The sequence below is a fragment of the Hyperolius riggenbachi genome, chromosome 10 (genome assembly GCF_040937935.1).
Source record: "Hyperolius riggenbachi isolate aHypRig1 chromosome 10, aHypRig1.pri, whole genome shotgun sequence".
Lineage (NCBI taxonomy): Eukaryota > Metazoa > Chordata > Amphibia > Anura > Hyperoliidae > Hyperolius > Hyperolius riggenbachi.
In genome coordinates, this window is record NC_090655.1 from 250438011 (window position 1) to 250457862 (window position 19852).

General features: G+C 46.2%; 1 protein-coding gene across 1 annotated transcript in view; it reads right to left on the reverse strand.

The window, feature by feature from the left end:
* LOC137535264 (gastrula zinc finger protein XlCGF57.1-like) overlaps positions 1-16573 on the reverse strand; it is a 35508-nt gene extending 18935 nt beyond the window's left edge. Inside the window, exon 1 of the mRNA XM_068257083.1 lies at positions 16535-16573. The gene's annotated coding sequence lies outside the window, so the exon portion shown is untranslated. The remainder of the gene's footprint in view (positions 1-16534) is intronic.
* Between the last annotated feature and the right edge of the window lie 3279 nt (positions 16574-19852).

Consider the following 19852-nt stretch of genomic DNA (forward strand, 5'->3'; position numbering starts at 1 on the left):
GGTGCAAGGTGCAGAGTGCAAGCTATTAGGGGTGCAAGGTGCAGAGTGCAAGCTATTAGGGGTGCAAGGTGCAGAGTGCAGTGCTCTGTTAGAGGAGCAAGGTGCAGAGTGCAAGCTATTAGAGGTGCAACGTGCAGAGTGCAAGCTATTAGGGGTGCAAGGTGCAGAGTGCAAGCTATTAGGGGTACAAGGTGCAGAGTGCAAGCTATTAGGGATGCAAGGTGCAGACGGCAAGCTATTAGGGATACAGGGTGCAGACTGTAAGCTATTAGGGTTGCAAGGTGCAGAGTGCAAGCTATTAGGGGTGCAAGGTGCAGAGTGCAAGCTATTAGGGGTGCAAGGTGCAGAGTGCAAGCTATTAGGGGTACAAGGTGCAGAGTGCAAGCTATTAGGGGTACAAGGTGCAGAGTGCAAGCTATTAGGGGTGCAAGGTGCAGAGTGCAAGCTATTAGGGGTACAAGGTGCAGAGTGCAAGCTATTAGGGATGCAAGGTGCAGACGGCAAGCTATTAGGGATACAGGGTGCAGACTGTAAGCTATTAGGGTTGCAAGGTGCAGAGTGCAAGCTATTAGGGTTGCAAGGTGCAGAGTGCAAGCTATTAGGGGTACAAGGTGCAGAGTGCAAGATATTAGGTGTACAAAGTGCAGAGTGAAAGATATTAGGGGTGCAAGGTGTAGAGTGCAAGCTATTAGGGGTACAATGTGCAAGCTATTAGGGGTACAAGGTGCAGAGTGCAAGATATTAGGAGTGCAAGGTGCAGAGTGCAAGATATTAGGGGTGCAAGGTGCAGAGTGCAAGCTATTAGGGGTACAGGGTGCAGAGTGCAAGCTATTAGGGGTGCAAGGCGAAGAGTGCAAGCTATTAGGGGTACAAGGTGCAGAGGGGTAAAAGATGCACAGTGCAAGATATAAGGGGTGCAAGGTGCAGAGTGCAAGCTATTAAGGGTGCAAGGTGCAGAGTGCAAGCTATTAGGGGTGCAGAGTGCAAGCTATTAGAGGTGCAATGTGCAGAGTGCAAGCTATTAGTGGTACAAGGTGCAGAGTGAAAGCTATTAGGGGTGCAGAGTGCAAGCTATTAGGGGTACAAGGTGCAGAGGGCAAGCTATTAGGGGTACAGGGTGCAGAGTGCAAGCTATTAGGGGTGCAAGGCGAAGAGTGCAAGCTATTAGGGGTACAAGGTGCAGAGGGGTAAAAGATGCACAGTGCAAGATATAAGGGGTGCAAGGTGCAGAGTGCAAGCTATTAAGGGTGCAAGGTGCAGAGTGCAAGCTATTAGGGGTGCAGAGTGCAAGCTATTAGAGGTGCAATGTGCAGAGTGCAAGCTATTAGTGGTACAAGGTGCAGAGTGAAAGCTATTAGGGGTGCAGAGTGCAAGCTATTAGGGGTACAAGGTGCAGAGTGCAAGCTATTAGGGGTACAAGGTGCAGAGTGCAAGCTATTAAGGATGCAAGGTGCAAGTTATTAGGAGTGCAAGGTGCAAGTTATTAGGGGTGCATGGTGAACATTTTAAGGGAGCATGGATCAGAGTAATTGTTACTTGGGGGCGTGGCGTGTGTGTTGTTTTAGGTAAATGTTGCTGAGTGTATGTTGTTTCACATGCATTTTAGGTGCCTAACTGCTGTGTAACTAAAGGGGACATATTATTGTTGCTTCATGTGATGTTTATTATGTTGTTTGCTATTCAAATTATTAAACCACATTGAATTTCAGTTGTTAATTTTGTCAAGGGGTGCCCTCTGCTGAAAAAGTTTGAGAACCAATTCTCTAGATGGACCCTCCATACTGCTCTCTGCTTTACAAGAAATGAAAGTCTCCTCTTACCCGGTGATGTGAGGGGAGGCTGATTCTCCATCATGGTGTCCTTGTAGAGGTCCTTGTGTCCTTCTATATACTGCCACTCCTCCATGGAGAAATAGATAGTGACATCCTGACACCTTATAGGAATCTGACACACACAATAATATAATCATCACACAGACACACTCCTTGCTGTTACTGAATAATCTCCCATAATTTCCAGCACTGCTCACCTCTCCTGTCAGCAGCTCCATCATCTTGTGGATGACCTCTAGAATCGCCTTCTTGATCCTCTCCGGTGTCAGGGAGCGAGGTGGGGACTCTGTGATGGGGGAGGGGCCATGGAGATGACTTCTGGGCATCATTAGCTCTCCAGATCTCTCTTTCACTATCTTATGATTCTGTTAAAGCATAAACAATAGCAATACCAGGTTCATTTCCGGAGTCCTCACCTCACAGCTGTGTGTTCTACTAACAGAGACTAACAGAGACAACAATAATGGCATGTGACCTCCCAGAATCCTCCTCACCTGTCCAGTCAGCAGGTAGATGATCTCCAGGGTGAGGTCTAATATCCTCTCAGTCATGTAACTTTGGTTCTCATCCATGTTCAGCAAAGTGGTCATGTGATCTACACAGGAAGCTGGTATCTGTAGAGGGATATTACACAGAGGATTATCAGCACTGTGGGAGTCCAGACTATATATCCCCAAACATATACATACTTGTTAATTAATTTCAAAGAGTTTTATTAAAGAGTTAATTCTTAACAACAAGCGTATCAGACACCCCACAATATAAGGCCTGTGCAATTAAACCCATCAGAATACATTACATAAATTGAAAGGTAAGTTTACATCAAAACAGTATAAAATAAACTTGGGAGCACAGAATCAGGATCAAAGGGTACACACATAGTGTATTATAGTGTATATTGCAGAGTATAGGGTCCAAGACCCCCACAGGTAATTAGGAACACATTGTAAGTACACTAGGCACTGTTCAGGAGCAGGAGCTAATGACTGGAGCTCTGCATTGCCATATATGCAGCCCAGGGTTGCCATGTCTCTGTGAACACCTTGAGCATCTCACTGACAATTAACAGAAATAAGGATGTCAGTTACTATGCCTTCAGCTGCTTCCATCAATAGAGTAGGCTGCTGCTGCTGCTGCTGCTTTGCGATATGTAGCCTGGCTGCCTTATGTATATGTAGCCTGCTATATGCTGAGCTAATCTGTGTGGGGGAATCTTCCAACCAGGGGGCTAATCCCCCAGTATTAACAACAAGGGTTCTGTTGAGATGGTCCGTTCAAGGGCAAAGCTGAGACACCCTCAACCCAGAAGTCCCTTACTACTGGGCAATACCACCATATATGTGCCATAGACCCTGCTCTATTGCAGTTTCTAAAGCATGCAGTACATTGCGTTTCACAGGGTAGATTCTCTGCAAGTGCATCGGGGTGTAATAGGTGCGATGTAACACCCCAATGCTGGTCTCGATATGAGAATAAGAACGGCTACCCTTAGTGAGGGTAATACAAGATTTGTACATACTCATTTATTAAAGCTCATTCCACACTGTGGGCCTGGAGGACGACTGCTTATGATGTCACACCTTCCCCACAGTCCACACCCCTAGAAAGTTAGACCACCCCCACTATTCACCCACCTAATAAAATTTACTTTATTTACAACAGACACTAACTTACATACATTACTTACATGTGAACATGCTGCTCAGTCTTTTTTTTTTTTTTGTACAGATAACATTTCATACATGACACACAATTTAAACATTTATAACACAATAATAAGGGCCTAACCATATGGCCTTGTTCTGCAACACAGATGGCTGTGCATTTTAAAAAACACCACCCCAGTGCATAAGTAAGCATCGCCGGTGAGTTGGGCGCAGGGCGAGCCGTATGATGTTCTCTCCCTGCTGCCGCTAAACTCCCCGGCGATGTTAAATACTATTCCTCCTTCGAGTTGTCGCAAACCTGAAGGGAGATGTAGTTTGAGGTGTGGCAACTGCCAGAGCTCTGAATTACTTTTACACGTCCCCCGCTGCATTACATTGCTGCTATGGGAGGCCTAGTTTCACCGCGCGGCGGTGAGCATCGTGCACCAAAACCACCTGTTTCACAGTTTTCATAGTTTTTCTTGATCAAAAAAGCACATGCTAGACTTACCGGACACACTGTTTCTTGCCAGCATATGGGACATTGTGCTGTGGGTGGAGAAAAGGCTTCCTCTGCATCACCCTCACATACAGAATCTCCTTGTGTAAAGTGTGCTGAATGGTTGAACGATACAAAATGACTCCATCCGCAGCAATAAAATGTTCTAGGTCTTTGGTGCTGGTCTGTGGGTTGACTCTCACTGTTTTCACCATTTGTCTCTTCTGTCTATCCGAGATTTTTCTTGGTCTGCCACTTCAAGCCTTAACTTGAACGGAGCCTGTGGTCTTCCATTTCCTCAATATGTACCTAACTGTGGAAACACACAGCTGAAATCTCTGAGACAGCTTTCTGCATCCTTCCCCTAAACCATGATGGTGAACAATCTTTGTCTTCACGTCATTTGAGAGTTGTTTTGAGACACCCATGTGTCTATTCTTCAGAGAAAATTAAAAGAGGAGGGACACTTACAATTGACACCCTTAAATACTCTTTCTCATAAATGGATTCACCTGTGTGTGTAGGTCAGGGGGTCACTGAGCTTACCAGGCCAATTTGAGTTCCAATAATTAGTTCTAAAGGTTTTGGAATCAATAAAATAACAACAGTGCCCAAATTTATGCACCTGCCTAATTTTATTTAAACAATTATTGTGCACTTTCTGTAAATCCAATAAACTTCATTTCACTTCTCAAATATCACTGCATGTGTCTCCTATATGATATATTTAACTAATATTTTGTCATGATCGTTTCTGCAGCATGTACTGCTGACTGCAGAGGTACTGCAGCCAAGCAGTTCTGATTCCTTTACATGCATTTGCTTGCATAGTTCTGCTTGCACTCACACTGAGTGTTTATTCCATCTGCAATCGCTCTGCAGCTCTGGACTGCTCAGGATTGAGTGATTGCCATTCAGCTGTGTGGAAGTTTGCATGCTTGCATCCATTGGCTGATGCCGGCATAAAAGTCTCCCTCTCCTTTCAGACTCCGCCCATCATAGTTTCAGTCTTACTCTGTCTAGGCTGTTACTGGGTCCCTTGATATCGTAAAATATATTCCTTGTCTTAGTTCAGTTATCCTGTGGAGCTACGTTATATATTTCCCACGGGGACTTATATACGTACTCCTAGTATAGAGATTCTGTATTGCCTAGTCTTCTTCGCTGTATTGCTCCTGATCCTAGCCAGTGTTCCTTGCTTATGTTATATATCGGTTCATCACCGATATAGACATATGTTAGTCAGTCGTTTGTAGTTTCATTGATAGCTGTAAATTGTAATACGCTAGGAAATCATATCTATTGTATATTTGTCTATGTATTACATTTTCCTGCCTTTTGATTCTGCCATTTTCTGACTATTCTGTCCTGTCCTTGCGAGGTACCCATTGCTGTGGTTGCTATTGGCTACCTCACTCTTGTCTTTGTGAATGCTTGCTGTCACTGAGGCACGTGGATAGATTAGCAAGCATTCATTCTGTCAGCCTCTGTCTTCCTAGTCCTGTCCTTGCAGGTAGCCATTGCTGTGGTTGCTATTGGCTACCTCATTCCAGTCTGTCTTGTATCTGTCTGAATGTTTGCTATCGCAAGAGCAGCGCAACATCGCACTGCTCTGCCATTGCGGCTTATCAGAAGCCCAGAGCTGCAGTTGCTCTGGGCAGCCTGTGTAGCCTCTTCCATTATCCAGCTCTTAGCCTTGTTGTGCTGGGTGGTCAGACAGTATGCCCCCCCAGGCATTACATATTTTTTATTGTTACAACCAACGATTTATACAGGATAATCATGACGATTAACAAGGTTGCCCAAATTTTCTCATCCCACTGTAATACTTACACAATCTAGGGAGGGACCACAGCCTGAAACACTTTTCTACAATATGATAGGTCTTGTTGAGACAGTGTCAAGAATCGCGGAAGAGCCGCCGCCATGTGTCAGCGGCAGGCGGCTCTTTCTGCGCACAGTGCGGCAGAGCACGGGGAGGCAGCCGCCTCCACTCAGCCTGAGGCGGCTGTCCCCGTGCAGGGCATGGTGGAGCGCGGAATAACTGCCGCGTTGGACGCGGCAGTTAGCGCGCATGGCCCCTTTGCGGAGGCACCGCAGAGCGGTGCTGGTGTGGCTGGGACACGTAGTCCCTCTGGTAGAATGACGCGTGCGCGCGCACGGAGGCAGGGACTTTATGACAGACAGAAGTGAGTCAGCTGACCAGGCTGGTCAGCTGACTCAGGCTCCACTCCCCATTGGTCCAGCACTTAGGGAGGTGCTGGAGATATGTATGTGTATATATACTGCCAGCTGTTCAGTTGCTGGTTGTCTGGCGTTGCGAACACATACGTGGGTGCACTCAGACCCTTAGTCAGATCCGTTAGTGTGCCGGGACCAGCTGGAGCTGTAATCCTACACTAAGCTAGATTCTGTTGATAGCTTAAAGTACTAGTTTGATTGTGATTATCTGTTATGACCCTTTGCCTGTCTGACTATCCTCTTGAACTCTGATCTTGTACCTTGCCTTTCTGATACTCTGTTGCCGGACCCCGGCTCGTCCTTAGACTCTGCTTCTGCCTCCTGATTTTGTACCTTGAAATATCTGATACCCTGTTGCTGAAACCTGCCTGTACCTTGACTCCGCCTCCGCCTTCTGAATCTGTACTTTATCTGTCAGTGTGTTTACGACCAGGCCTGTCCGACCTCGAGAACCGACCTTACTATTAGAGGCAGTTCCCTGTCTTGTCAGTGACACTACCTCCAGTGTGTCACTCTCAGATATCCTTCCTACTCTCAGCCTGACTCCTCCCGCCTTAGAGAGTTCAGGTTTGCGGGAGGAATCTGTGCAGTACTCCTCACTGCTCTGAGGCCTAGTCCTCTTAAGTGTTACTGTTACACCGAACACTACACTCTACTCAGGTGAACAGAGGTTAGCTGGTATATCGGATTATCGGTGATACTGCAGATCACTTATAATCTGGTATACATCTGTATTCCCAGTGATACTGCAGATCACCGGTAATCAGATCGTCTCTGTGCTTCACCAATCGTTACAGACAGGATATTGTTTCACAAATGTAGATGGACTTGTCCATGTTGCTGCCTGGCCGATTTGCTGTACAATGTCCCCGGCCCTTTCAGCCCAAGAGGTAGCTAAGGAGCGTGTGGAATGAGCTCTTAATCAAAAAGAGGGAGTAACCGTCTTATGCTAACGCTAACGCCTGGTATATCCATTTGGCTACTATCTGTTTTGAAAGCATGTATCCAGGAGCACCCACTTAATGCTCAAAGGTAAAAGGAAGTGTGCCAAGATCCTCACCCCTGTACCAAAGGGTCAATACAGTCTATAATCCACAAAGGATCGGCACCACACGATATGTGTATTAAATAGCTCTTAAACTTTTATTGCATAGTAAAAAGTTTGACAGGCAGCGACAGCCCGCTGTTTCGGCCTGAAAGGCCTTTATCAAGTTGCCAGAAATGTCAAATGCATGTATATATCACACAACATCACTTATATATCACTAACTCCGCCCAAAGGCGGACCACCCTAGTGCGTACAGATGGGGAGACAAACCTATATGCGGACCTGATGGGAGACTGAATAGTCACAAATATAGCCACCTAAAAAGAGTGCTCAAAGTTTAAATATTTAAACTCACCAATCAGGGATCAGTTCCGCTGCAGAAACCGCCAGCATTATCCACCCAAATCGGCTCATATGAGCGCATCACGGACAGCGCGCCGCCGCCATGCAATCAGCGGCAGCGCCCGCTGTAAGCATTGCCGGTCATGTGACTGAACACATGATCGGCTGCCACCAATCACCTGCGCCCAAGTCTTAGCCAATGGGGAATAGCCGGCCTCGGTCCAATGAAGGCGGGGGGCGTGTCAATACAACGGAGACACGGCTAGCACAACACAGTAGCAGCCGTGCTGTCTCCTAGCAACATGTAAATATAAACATATCACTCACCCAACCAGCCACACCGAATAAAAGGTATTCTGCAGAGGAATATGATCTTTTAATGTATGAATCCCCAAATGTACCTAAAAATAAACATAAAAACACATATCAATAAAAGATAGAAGCTCAAATACACATATGAATCCATATTAGCAAACGGTTGCCTAACAGTATATACCATAATAGCTACAATAAATATTAGATACAAAAGCTTAAATCACACTCCCTATTAAGTCCAGCTGGACCCATAGCTCCCAATCTTCTAATCCAGCCCGCCTCTCTCCTCAATAATTCCTTTTGTCGGTTACCCCCCCGCCAATCCTGGGGGACCCCGTCAATGGCCATGACCCTTAACTGTGAGACATTATGTCTACATTTTGTAAAATGTTCAGCAACCGACTGCTCAATGCTTTTACCCCTGATGGCCGTTTTATGTGATGAAATGCGGTCTTTGAGGCGCTGAGTTGTCATCCCTACATAAATAAAGCCACAGGGACACTTTAAAAGGTACACAACATATCGGGAATCGCATGTATAGCGTCTCCTGATCTCATATTTGTTTCCTGTGGTGGGATGACAAAAATCTTTGCCCCTAATGACACTACTACACATGTGGCATGTGAGACATGGATACATGCCCCTATTAACTGGAAGGTCACCAGACACATCCTTCTTTTTGACACGCAACTTGTCACGCAGGGTAGGTGCCCTGCGGAACGACATAAGGGGTGGGTATCTGAACTCTGGTACTCTGGGGAAACCATCCCTCAGGATATACCAATGCCGACGTATAATACGACTCACATTATCACTACATGTATTATAAGTGTATATAAATGGCAATCTGGGTACAGTATTTCTCCTATGGGTACGACGCTGTCTGCATTCCTGGAAATCAGAATAACCCCTTGCCCTAAATTTATCACTCAACTCACGTTTGCGTAAGGTGGATGTGTCTGGATCACTCACAATTCTATCCACCCTCGAGAATTGACTCTGTGGTATACTCCTTTTAGTATTCAAAGGGTGAAAGCTTTGGAAGTGTAATACTGAATTACGATCCGTTGGTTTGGTGTATAGGTCGGTAACAAATCCCGCCCCCTCCCGGATCACCCTGACATCTAAAAACGGAACGCTACATGGATCTATATGAGCAGTAAGACGTATATAAGGGCATTGTTCATGGACATTAGTTATAAAAGCATCTAGGCTCTCACGTGGCCCCCTCCAAACGCAAAATACATCGTCTATAAAGCGCCACCAGCACAAAGAGTGCTGGCGAAATATGGGATTTAGATATACAAAAGTTTCCTCAAATAGACCCATAAATAAATTTGCGTAGGAGGGGGCCACGTTCGAGCCCATAGCTGTGCCCTGTCGCTGTCCATAAAATCTGTTCTTAAAAGAGAAGTAATTAAATTTCAAGACAATTTCCAAAAGTTTCACCAGAAACCTTCGTTGGTCAATCGAGCAGTCGGTTTGCATCATCAAGTACCAATCAACTGCCTCTACACCTCCATCATGAGGGATGGAGGTGTAGAGGCTCTCCACATCCAAAGTGACTAAGAGGACATCATCATCCACAGGTGGCATGGACCTAAGTTTACACAAAAAGGCATTAGTATCTTTAATATACGAATCCAAAGATTGTACTATAGGTTGTAAGATTTTATCAATAAAGATTGCAATTGGAACGAAGACAGACCCCACTCCTGCCACAATTGGACGCCCAGGGGGGCGTACAAGAGTTTTGTGTATCTTTGGCAATATATACAAATGTGGAGTAGTGGGGTTGTCCTGTTGCAAAAACTTAAACAGATCTTCATCAATCAAGCCCTTAACCAACGCATTCTGCAATACATTTAAAATTAATCGCTGTATCTCAGGTAGAGGGTCACTATCTAGAGGGACATACACATTGGTATCAGATAATTGGCGATCAACCTCCTGATCATAATCGCATCTATCAACTATCACCACGGCTCCTCCCTTATCCGCCGGACATATTACTATGTCGGCATTGTCCTGCAAGGACTTTAGAGCTGTGTTCTCTGCACGAGTGAGATTATGTGCTATTCTAAAATGTCCCTTCCTAAAATCATCCTCCATTTTCTTAATGTCCTCTGAAATCTTCGATGTGTAGGTGTCAATAAGGGCATGGCTAGAAGGTAAAAAATTGCTCTTGTTGCGTAGGCCAGAGTCTCTGAGACAGAAGCAGTCTTCATTCCCAGTTCGCACAGTATCAGTAGTTATACTAGCTGGTAGGTTATTAAAGAAGACTTTTAGTTTAATAGATCGGAAAAACCGAAATAAGTCTTGTTCAAGACTGAAAAAGTCTGGTAGATGTGTAGGACTAAACGATAACCCATAGTTCAATACCCTTTCCTCAATACTGGTTAATGAGTATGAAGAGATATTTACCACTAATGATGGGTGTATCAAGTCCGTTTCCTCGGTCTCAGGTTCATCGTGTTGCGTGGGGGTTTTCCGTATGCACCTCCGCCTGAACCTCCAACCCCCTCTCCGCTTCCGCCTCCTTGGGGGTGATGGTTTGGGGAACCCTCCCTTGAAGTTGGGACGACATCAGATGATGAAGAGCAAGCTCCAGACGGACTACCTCCTCGAGGTCTCCCACGGGGTCCCTTCTTTGGTCTACGTGGTGGTTTACCTTGTGGTTGCGGCTGAGATACAGGTTTTTGCCAGGAATAAACATATCCAGTTGTATAATCCGCTTTATCACGATTAAACTTTACTCTTTTCCTCTCTTCCAGAGTTTTCACAAAATCATCCATCTTTTTATCCAAACTCTCCATATACGACTTGAACTCTGCAGCAGGTAATAGCTCTTTCATCTGCTCTACCAGCGGATTCATTTTTGCATCAAGTGCTGGGAGCTCCTCTTGAATGCGAACGATGGTGTGCAGCATTGCATCAAAAGATGCTTTGTTCCATATTTTCTCCCATACCGCACAAAAAGCAGTATTGTTAGGGAACAACAGAGGTGCTACATGTGCTCTTTTACCTCTAGGGATCAATTTTTTACCTTCTAGCCATGCCCTTATTGACACCTACACATCGAAGATTTCAGAGGACATTAAGAAAATGGAGGATGATTTTAGGAAGGGACATTTTAGAATAGCACATAATCTCACTCGTGCAGAGAACACAGCTCTAAAGTCCTTGCAGGACAATGCCGACATAGTAATATGTCCGGCGGATAAGGGAGGAGCCGTGGTGATAGTTGATAGATGCGATTATGATCAGGAGGTTGATCGCCAATTATCTGATACCAATGTGTATGTCCCTCTAGATAGTGACCCTCTACCTGAGATACAGCGATTAATTTTAAATGTATTGCAGAATGCGTTGGTTAAGGGCTTGATTGATGAAGATCTGTTTAAGTTTTTGCAACAGGACAACCCCACTACTCCACATTTGTATATATTGCCAAAGATACACAAAACTCTTGTACGCCCCCCTGGGCGTCCAATTGTGGCAGGAGTGAGGTCTGTCTTCGTTCCAATTGCAATCTTTATTGATAAAATCTTACAACCTATAGTACAATCTTTGGATTCGTATATTAAAGATACTAATGCCTTTTTGTGTAAACTTAGGTCCATGCCACCTGTGGATGATGATGTCCTCTTAGTCACTTTGGATGTGGAGAGCCTCTACACCTCCATCCCTCATGATGGAGGTGTAGAGGCAGTTGATTGGTACTTGATGATGCAAACCGACTGCTCGATTGACCAACGAAGGTTTCTGGTGAAACTTTTGGAAATTGTCTTGAAATTTAATTACTTCTCTTTTAAGAACAGATTTTATGGACAGCGACAGGGCACAGCTATGGGCTCGAACGTGGCCCCCTCCTACGCAAATTTATTTATGGGTCTATTTGAGGAAACTTTTGTATATCTAAATCCCATATTTCGCCAGCACTCTTTGTGCTGGTGGCGTTTTATAGACGATGTATTTTGCGTTTGGAGGGGGCCACGTGAGAGCCTAGATGTTTATATAACTAATGTCCATGAACAATGCCCTTATATAAGTCTTACTGCTCATATAGATCCATGTAGCGTTCCGTTTTTAGATGTCAGGGTGATCCGGGAGGGGGCGGGATTTGTTACCGACCTATACACCAAACCAACGGATCGTAATTCAGTATTACACTTCCAAAGCTTTCACCCTTTGAATACTAAAAGGAGTATACCACAGAGTCAATTCTCGAGGGTGGATAGAATTGTGAGTGATCCAGACACATCCACCTTACGCAAACGTGAGTTGAGTGATAAATTTAGGGCAAGGGGTTATTCTGATTTCCAGGAATGCAGACAGCGTCGTACCCATAGGAGAAATACTGTACCCAGATTGCCGTTTATATCCACTTATAATACATGTAGTGATAATGTGAGTCGTATTATACGTCGGCACTGGTATATCCTGAGGGATGGTTTCCCCAGAGTACCAGAGTTCAGATACCGACCCCTTATGTCGTTCCGCAGGGCACCTACCCTGCGTGACAAGTTGCGTGTCAAAAAGAAGGATGTGTCTGGTGACCTTCCAGTTAATAGGGGCATGTATCCATGTCTCACATGCCACATGTGTAGTAGTGTCATTAGGGGCAAAGATTTTTGTCATCCCACCACAGGAAACAAATATGAGATCAGGAGACGCTATACATGCGATTCCCGATATGTTGTGTACCTTTTAAAGTGTCCCTGTGGCTTTATTTATGTAGGGATGACAACTCAGCGCCTCAAAGACCGCATTTCATCACATAAAACGGCCATCAGGGGTAAAAGCATTGAGCAGTCGGTTGCTGAACATTTTACAAAATGTAGACATAATGTCTCACAGTTAAGGGTCATGGCCATTGACAGGGGTCCCCCAGGATTGGCGGGGGGGTAACCGACAAAAGGAATTATTGAGGAGAGAGGCGGGCTGGATTAGAAGATTGGGAGCTATGGGTCCAGCTGGACTTAATAGGGAGTGTGATTTAAGCTTTTGTATCTAATATTTATTGTAGCTATTATGGTATATACTGTTAGGCAACCGTTTGCTAATATGGATTCATATGTGTATTTGAGCTTCTATCTTTTCTTGATATGTGTTTTTATGTTTATTTTTAGGTACATTTGGGGATTCATACATTAAAAGATCATATTCCTCTGCAGAATACCTTTTATTCGGTGTGGCTGGTTGGGTGAGTGATATGTTTATATTTACATGTTGCTAGGAGACAGCACGGCTACTACTGTGTTGTGCTAGCCGTGTCTCCGTTGTATTGACACGCCCCCCGCCTTCATTGGACCGAGGCCGGCTATTCCCCATTGGCTAAGACTTGGGCGCAGGTGATTGGTGGCAGCCGATCATGTGTTCAGTCACATGACCGGCAATGCTTACAGCGGGCGCTGCCGCTGATTGCATGGCGGCGGCGCGCTGTCCGTGATGCGCTCATATGAGCCGATTTGGGTGGATAATGCTGGCGGTTTCTGCAGCGGAACTGATCCCTGATTGGTGAGTTTAAATATTTAAACTTTGTGCACTCTTTTTAGGTGGCTATATTTGTGACTATTCAGTCTCCCATCAGGTCCGCATATAGGTTTGTCTCCCCATCTGTACGCACTAGGGTGGTCCGCCTTTGGGCGGAGTTAGTGATATATAAGTGATGTTGTGTGATATATACATGCATTTGACATTTCTGGCAACTTGATAAAGGCCTTTCAGGCCGAAACAGCGGGCTGTCGCTGCCTGTCAAACTTTTTACTATGCAATAAAAGTTTAAGAGCTATTTAATACACATATCGTGTGGTGCCGATCCTTTGTGGATTATAGACTATCTGTTTTGAGGCTGCCCCTTCTGTTCTTTCCATAAATAATCCTAAAGATAATACTAACATTTGTATAGCTTTTCTTCTGTTGGACTCAAAGAGCTCAAGAGCTGCAGCCACTAAGGGCCCGCTCAAGGGGCCAACCTGCAGTGTTAGGAAGTCTTGCCCAAGGACTTCTTACTGAATAGGTACTGACCCTAGCCAGGATTTGAACCCTGATCTGCCACGTCAAAGGCAGAGCCCTTAACCAGTACACTATCCAGAAAACAGAACAAACAGCTGACTTGTTTTCCTGAACTCTATAAACTTTCTCAAGATAAGTAACCGTTGCAGTTCTGACATCTAAACAGTGACACTCTTCTTCTTTCTTGAAAGAAGGATTCGCCCAGAATGATGTTAGGATAATATTCTGTATATACCTATGGAAATCCGAAATCACCTTCGAAAGATAGTTTGGATCCAACCTGAAAACAATTGTTAGGAAAGACTGGAAGAAAAAGACCTTTGACTGACAGAGCCTGAAGATAACCCAACCTTCTAGCTGATGTAACCGAAACCAGCAATACCAGCGTAAGAGTCAATCTTTTCATCTCTATGTCTGAAATCGGTTCAAAAGGTTCTCTTGATAATGCATTTAAATCAACGATAAATCCCACTAAGGGAATATTTTCTGTTCAAGTGGTGTAATCCTGCTAACCACTTTAAATCAAACCCTCCTTTCCTAAAAGTCTTTCCAGCAAAATTGAGAGGGCTGAGCACTGTACTTTCAGAGTACTTAACAAGAGACTTTTTCTAGCCTGTCCAGGAAAACCGCTAAAACAAAACTCAGAAACTTCAAGGGTCTAGTATGTGAAGTACTGTGGCATCTGTGTACATTTTACTGGTTCTTCCTGACACCACACGCTTCCCTGAACCAGGTTCTCTGACTCCGTCCACCATGTTAGACTCTCACCATCTCTGGTAGGGACATGAGGGACCAGAGTTGCTTACGACTTGTCCCGTCCTTGCAACAACGAAGTTTGTAATGGGTGACTATGCAATTGTGCCCATTCTACTGCTGGGAACGAAGCTGGAGTCCTGGAGATAGGGATAGCTGATTGGCTGCCATGTGTCTGCTGATTCTGGGATGAGGGGTCAATTTTTGGCTCCTTGAATATGTATGAGGGGCGGATCATACTCATGTGTTCGGTGGGCGAATCGGCAAATAGCCGATGTTCGCCAGGAACTGTCCACCAGTGAACAGTTTGGGCCATCACCATTGAGTGGATGGGGGAATGGCTCTTGATAGGTTCCCCTAGAAAGTGAAAAGAACAAGCCCGGCCCACAAGTCAGTAATTTGATATCCCCCAGTGTCACATGACTCAACTTTAAGCAAGACCCCTGTCAAACATCTAACCCCCCTCCGCAAAAGCCCTAGTCAGGCATATCACAGATAATTCAAAAGCAAAAGATATTGTTTTATAATTCAAACCACACAGGTCCTTTCTATCATTAGTTTATTTACAAACAACAAACAAATAAACAAACAGAACATTTATATCGCGCTGTTTTCCTGGCGGACTCAAAGCACCAGAGCTGCAACCACTAGGATGCGCTCTATAGGCAGTAGCAGTGTTAGGGAGTCTTGCCCAAGGTCTCCTACTGAATAGGTGCTGGCTTACCGAACAGGCAGAGCCGAGATTCGAACCCAGGTCTCCTGTGTCAGAGGCAGAGCCCTTAAAGGACTTACGAGGCCAAGAGGAGTAAAAAAAAGTTAATTACTTGCATGGTCGTTTCAGGCACGGAGGACGCTGTCCGCCCCCTCCGTGCCGCTCCGCCGGGTCCCCCCGCTCATTATCCCCCCGGGTCGGCTCCCGACCCCACGGCCTGGGTCGGGTTCTCCTGCCTCTCCAAAGATGGCCGCTTCCTCTGGCCGCGGCTGCGCAGTCCGCCTGGCCGCGAGTGCGGCTGCGCAGCTCTAGGGCCAACCCCCCCCCCCCCCGATCCACGCTACGTAGCGTGGATCGGAGGGGTTGGCGCTAGGGCTGCGCAGCCGCACTCGCGGCCAGAGGAAGCGGCCATCTTTGGAGAGGCAGGAGAACCCGACCCAGGCTGTGGGGTCGGGAGCCGACCCGGGGGGATAATGAGCGGGGGGACCCGGCGGAGCGTCACGGAGGGGGCGGACGGCATCCTCCGTGCCTGAAACGACCATGCAACGACCAGAAACGACCATGAAACGACCAGAGGAAGCGGCCATCTTTGGAGAGGCAGGGGAGCCGACCCGGGGGGATAATGAGCGGGGGGACCCGGCGGAGCGGCACGGAGGGCGCAGACGGCGTCCTCCGTGCCTGAAACGACCATGCAAGTAATTAACTTTTTTTTACTCCTCTTGGCCTCGTAAGTCCTTTAACCATTACACTATCCAGCCACACACTTACACTATCCAGCCACACACTTACACTATCCAGCCACACACATTTTATATTAACATTTGACAATCAGAAATATATGAATTTAAATGATGAGAATAAAGTTTAGAGTCAGGTAAACACATTTTCAGTAGAAAAATACATATATTTACATAGACCTGAACATCAGTCCTGAAGAAAGAGGGAAAAATGAAGAAAAAAAAAGAGGGACAGTTGGAAGCTATGTTACTTGGTTCCCTGACCTCCTCTTGTAGCAGAACATCAGACTATGACTGTGGTGGGCACATTACATTGTGAGCCCCACTAAGGGGAATTGCTCATTGCACTCCAATAGGTGCCGCAGAATAAACAATATAGAATAAATATTACCTCGTCTTCCAGCAGCAGCAATATTTCCTCCCTTTGTGCTTCCTCTGACTTCCTCCTCTAACCCGGATATTCCGGCGTGTGACACCGCCATCTTGTGGAGAATATGCAAACTGCAGCCTTCAATGTGATGCACTCCCCTCCTTTTGTAATACAATTTACCAGTTATTCCATATCCACATTACACCTGGAACTACCCTTAGAACACTATGGAAGAGAGAGAGCATGTATGGAAAACGAATCCCTCTATCTTCTTCATTTTCCCTCTTTCACAACTCATGTACAGAACAGATCTACATGTATGTATACAGGTATTTCTATACAAAAATGTGTTTGTGAGACTAAACTTTACTCACATCTCCTACACTGATATGTCGCTGACTGACAAACGTTACTATGAAGGTAAAGCAGTGACAGTGGAGAGGCCTCTGTGGCTTGCATTAGGAATCTATGTGGTTTGCTCATGCAGCCTCTGCATCCCCTATTGCTACGCCAGCGGTGGCCTGACAAGAGGCTGTCACACAAATGTCACCAGAGACTGAGGCAGGAGCGGAGAGATGTCACCAGAGGAGTCCCTGAGAGCCACACACAGCACATCAGTGCCCATTGCTGAGTACAGCCGGTATAACAACTCTGCTACCCAAAGCCCAAAGGCTCGTTATTAACAATATACACTTAGTTAGTTTATTACCAGATTTGCAGAGGGAGCTACTGCTTGCTTGGCAGTTGGAAAAAGTAATTATTTCCCACAATGCAATGAGGTTCACAGACAGAAAACCATGGTCATGACATCACACTGTGGGAGGGGCTTCACCGCAATATCTGCCTGGCCATACAAACCCTCCTCTGCCCCCGATGATCTATTCGAGAAAAGGCAAAGATTTCTTGTGGGAATGGGGATATCAGCTACTGATTGGAATGAAGTTCAATCCTGGGATAAAGTTCCTCTTTAGCGCCTGTGTAAGAAGATGCAGGCCGCTACCTGACCAGCACATTTTACATGTCAAAATATCAAACTCGGGAAGAGACAAATTTCCCCAATATTGGCAGGAATAACCCACAACGTCCTGCCTAGATCTTGCTCTAAGCCAGACCCTCAGCATCAACTGTAGAGAGTTAAGAAAAGTGATGGGATGATACAGAGCTTGATACACAGAGTGGGACCTCAAAATACAGTTCACCAAGTCTCTAGAGAAGTCTTTTATTATTATTAATTGTATTTATAAAGCGCCAACATATTACACAGCGCTGGACAATAAATAGGGATACATACAATATTTAGGGGTGACATATAGCAAAATGACAATACCTGAATACAAGAAAGACCAGATCATGCAGCACAGTATGAGTACAAGGTAATGCTTAGTCACTGGAGGGGAGCATGGAGATTAGGCAAGTTAGGTTCACTCAGATGCATAGCATGGGTTCACAGTAATGGAGGTGCATGATCAGGTAGGACACAAAAGGAGGAGGACCCTGCCCAAAGGCTTACAATCTAGAGGGAGAGGTAAGGACACGGAAGGTAGGGGACCAGAGTTCAGCTGTGGGTTTAGAGCACTTGTGAGGGGTAGTAGGCCAGAGTGAAAAGGTGAGTTTTGAGGGCTTTCTTGAAGATGTTGAAGGAGGGGGCTGCCCTAATGGGTGGAGGTAGGGAGTTCCATAGTGTTGGAGCAGCTCTTGAGAAGTCCTGGAGGCGTGCATGGGACTGGGTGATGCGGGGGGCGGTTAGGCAAAGTTTATTGGAAAAGCGGAGTGAGCGGCTAGGTGTGTACCTCTGAGTAAGATCGGAAATGTAGGTTGGACAGGTTTTGTGGACATATTTGTAGGTCAGACACAGTATCTTGAATCTGATTCTGGATTGGATAGGACGCCAGTGGAAGGATTCAAGGAGGGGATCCGCCGTGGTGGAGCGATGGGACGATGGGAGCAGTGGATAATTCTGGGTTGCCGCATTCATGATGGACTGCAGTGGGGCTGTTTGGGTCATAGGGAAACCAGACAGCAGCGCATTGCAGTAGTCAATGCGGGAAATTATGAGGGCATGGATGAGGAGTTTGGTGGTGGCACAGGTCAGGAAAGGGCGAATCTTACAGATGTTACGAAGGTGGAAGTTGCAGGACTTTGTGAAGTTTTGGATGTGGGGAGTGAAGGAGAGTGCGGAGTCCAGGGTGACACCCAGACAGCGGGCTTGAGAGGTAGGGAGAATGGTAGTGTGGTTAACAGTGACATGCACATCTGGGAGGTTTATGGATGTCCGGGGTGGGAAGATCATAAATTCCGTTTTGTCTAGGTTTAGTTTCAGGAACCTAGCGGACATCCAGGAGGAGATGGCTGATAGACAGGAGGAGACCTTGTCCATGGTAGTGGTGGATATGTCAGGGGTGTGGAGGTAGATCTGGGTGTCATCTGCATACAGATGATAGTTAAAACCCTTGCCAATGGAGGATGTGTATAGGGTGAACAGTAGGGGGCCAAGGACTGAACCTTGGGGGACTCCCACCGAGAGGTGGTTGGGGGTGGAGGAGGACTCATTAAAGGCGGTCGTGAAGGAGCGGTTGGAGAGGTAGGATGAAAGCCAGGACAGGGCAAGATCGTGAATGCCCATGGACTGGAGGAGTAGGGGATGATCTACTGTGTCAAAAGCTGCTGAAAGGTCAAGGAGGAGGAGAATGGAGTATTTACCTTCAGCTTTAGCTAAGACAAGGTCGTTGACCACTTTGGTGAGAGCAGTTTCGGTTGAGTGGGCAGGCCGAAATCCAGATTGCAGTGGGTCTCGCAGTGAGTTGGCATTGAGGAACTGGGTCAGGCGTTTGTGAACCAGACGCTCAAGGAGTTTTGAGGCAAAGGGGAGGAGGGAGATAGGACGGTAGTTGGAGGGTAGCGAGGGGTCGAGGGAGGGTTTCTTGAGCAGAGGTAGTACAGTGGCCTGCTTGAAGTCTGAGGGGAAGGTGCCTGTGGATAGGGAGAGGTTGAACAGGGTAGTGAGGACTGGGGCCAATTCCGTGAAGTGAGGCTGGAGTAAATCAGAAGGGATGGGGTCAAGGGGGGGAAGTAGTGGTATGGGAAGTCTGCAGTAGGTGGATGACTTCCTCGGTGGTAGTAGGAGTGAAGGATGTGAGGGGAGGATAGGGTGGAGGAGGAGCTGGTTAGGAGGGGGAGGGAGGTGAAGATTTGAGATGAGATATTTCCTGGTGGTTGGAGACAATTTTGTTGGTGAAGTGGGTCGCTAAATCTGTGGCAAAAAGAAAGGAAACGGAGGGGGGGGGGGGGGGGGAGTTTAAGCAGGGAGTTGAAAGTGGCAAAAAGACGCCGGGGGTTGGA